Genomic DNA, 3331 nt, shown 5'->3' on the forward strand with positions numbered 1-3331 from the left:
ATGAATCGGAGCTCCTACTGGTCCAAGTACCGAATCAACCCTCAAGAGAATTATTTATCTACTTCTTTATTAAGAAGGAATGGATTCCATCTCGTGTAATAACATTCCCGGCTACCTACTTCATCATGTCTCCAAAATATAAGGAATAGGATTCAGGATCTCAGAATCCGTACCGAGTAAATCAAAAGACAAAAATCCATAAATATGAGTCTGTTAAGAACTCAGGATTAAGATCATCCTATAAATGACCATCGGTAGACTCAATTAGAATTTCTATACTTAACGGAATTATTAGAAATTCATATTGTGTCTATGTCCTTGTTCCACATAATCTCATTATGCGAAATACACGCATTCAATATCTCACCATATTAACAGTGCAGATAACACCGTTTCATTCTAAATGGGAATGACATGTATTAATAATATTTTAATTAATCATTATGAACATTACTTTTTGATTATTATCCTTAAACATTATCCTCTCGTATATAACACTTATATACAATGTTTAAGGTTACATAAATAATCATGGAATTTTCATTGATATTCATAAAATATTCATAAATATATGCACATAAAATAATGAATAAACTCTTTTATTAAATAAATAATAAATATCCTATTACATCTCATGCTTCTAGGACACTATTCCCAACACTTGCCACATCAGGCTTTCCCCCAAGGAGCATTCCCCTCGTCGACAGTGTTGTTTAGCCCAATCGTTCTTCTTGGCGGTAGATTTCTATGTTGTAAGGTTGACGGTACGACCTGTCGACGTCAGATGAAATCAACGCCCTAAGTCGGGCTTCTTAACGACGGAAGGGAAGGGGGTCCCAGACGTCGAGGGTTGTTGCTTTGTGAGGAGAGTTAAGGCCACGTGTCATGTTGTCCCCCCTTCACGTGTCCTCCATATTTTGCCCCATAACAATTAGTTTTGTGCGTTTCAAATTAATCGTGTATAATAGATTTAATCGATTCAATTTAATCCATTTACACTTACAATTAATTTTAAATGTGAAATTTGAATTGATCTTGTAATTAACTTTTCAGAAATGGAAACAAAAAATAGCATTTTTCTTTTTCAAAAAAAAAAAAAATCAAAATCCCAGATTAAAAAGTTTACTTCAATTCTAGCAAAATAAATTAAAAAAAAAACCTAGACTTCAAAACCCTAGACATGTTGCAGCTTCCGCCATAGGAGTTGTCACCACCAAAGAACACAACACTCGGCAATCGCGAGCCAGCTTCTCTTGCAACAATGTTGTAGATTCTGGGAAAACGGAAATAGCTCGGGGATCGCGATTGAGTAATGAGACTCTTGATCTAAGTGTTGTCCGCACCGAAGATGAAGCACGAACGCACCAAAGAACGGACAGTAAACTCACGTAATTTTTTATGGAGCTCGCGCCTGGCATTAGCAACAAAGCAGCAAATCTGTTATTAATTTATTTTCTCAAAAGAAAAATATGTTATTCTCCTCCAAATCTACTATACCACTCATTCAACCAAAAAAAAAAAAAAAACACACACGCACAATGATAAGCATGTAAAATATTTTTAAACAATGCTAATTGTTGCTTTCCGTTTTTGGTGGTTAGAATAATTGATAACTGAAACAATAAAAGCTTAATATATATATATATATTGAACTTAGGGATGGAGAGCTCGAACTCTATACTTTGTGATGCTATAAAATGTAGAATTACTGTTATGCTATAATTACAACTACATCTGGGGGTAACAAATTGGAAGACAAATTCAAAAATTGCATACATTGTCATGAACGTTAAACTTCTATTTTTTTTTTTTTTTTTTTGAGGGGAGGTATTTACCTTTTTGATATCCTGTGTAAAATTTAGAGTACATCATATGTTTTTTATAAGAGTAGAATTGAGATTTAACAAATGGTTTTTTTTTTTTTTTGGAATTAGGAATCATAAAAATAAGTAGTAATTATTTAATAATTAATTTTCACGCTTTATACCCGAAACCGAAAGCGTGAAATTATTATTATAATTATCTAATATTTTACTATTTGTGAATAATAAATATTCTACCAATACATCGATCGTCAAATCGATAAAATTATACTCCATGTTTGTTTTGCTTTTGCGGCGGAAATCTGTAAAACAACATGTGCTCAAAAAAGGCAATAGACTGTTCTACCAAAAAAAAATGCTTATTTTTCCCCAAAAAAACAATGAGACTTTCATGCGATTAAGATCTCAAAGATGCATCATGAGTTGGGCTCCAAATGAACCTAGAGGCATAACATACGTCACTTAAAAATGTTTTATGGCACGTTTGCTTTAAATTATGTGAGAAAACTTATTGGCGGGAATTTTTTACTCAAATATTTTGTGAGAAAAAAGTATTAGGACAGAATCAAAATTATGGGTTCAAATGTGTGAAACAACGAGCCTTTAGTAGTGGTGTCAAACGTGCCGTGCCGGGCCGGCACGGCACGTCCACCACCAAGCCCATTATGGGCCTGGGCCGGGCCTGAGAAGAAAAACTCAAGCCCGGTCCAGGCCCTTGGCCTAAGTCCATAAGGGCCAGGGCCGGGCCTGGGCCCAGGCCCTTGTATTTTTTTAAAATTTAATTAAAAAAAATATATCATATGCCTCCAAAAGATATGATTTTATTGAATTAACATAATATGAATAAATACACATAAATGACTGTCTCGTTAAAAACCTTGCTAAGTAAAACCCGTGGGGAGATCGGGACAAAACCTTAGTGAAGAAAAAAAGTGTGCAGTAGCTAGGAATAGTAAATTACAAACCTAAGTGCTTCCAGAAGATTCTGTTATTTCTAAGTTAGACAAATATTCGTGCATTGAATCACCTGTGTATTGTTGTTTTCGTCTTCTGGCATCTTCCCAGTCTTTAGCGTACACTAGCTCCTCCAAGATATCTGGATGCATTCTGCTTCTCTTCTCGTCAAGAATTCGGTTGCTTGCGCTAAAAGTTTGCTCTGATGCTACCATTGACACTGGAGTTGTCAGAATGTCACGAGCTATTACATACAATGTTGGAAAACGATCGGTCTTACTCTTCCACCACTGTAAGATGTCTAGTTTGTTGTCATCGATTACAAAATTTGCTTCAAAATATTTTACTAGTTCGGTAGACGCTTGTGTTGATGACGATCCTGCCATTTTCTCTTTCTTTTTCAAGAAAGTCCACGACGATCCTTTAGGCCCCAAACTGCTAGTTGGCGTCGAAGTTCCCTGTTCTTTTTGACATGTGTCGTATTTTGCTTCATACAAACTAAAAACCTTTTCTAACATTTTCTTAGCGTTAGTAATAGTTAGTTGCATATCTAT

The sequence above is a fragment of the Morus notabilis genome, unplaced genomic scaffold (genome assembly GCF_000414095.1).
Source record: "Morus notabilis unplaced genomic scaffold, ASM41409v2 Scaffold442, whole genome shotgun sequence".
In the NCBI taxonomy this organism is placed as follows: domain Eukaryota; kingdom Viridiplantae; phylum Streptophyta; class Magnoliopsida; order Rosales; family Moraceae; genus Morus; species Morus notabilis.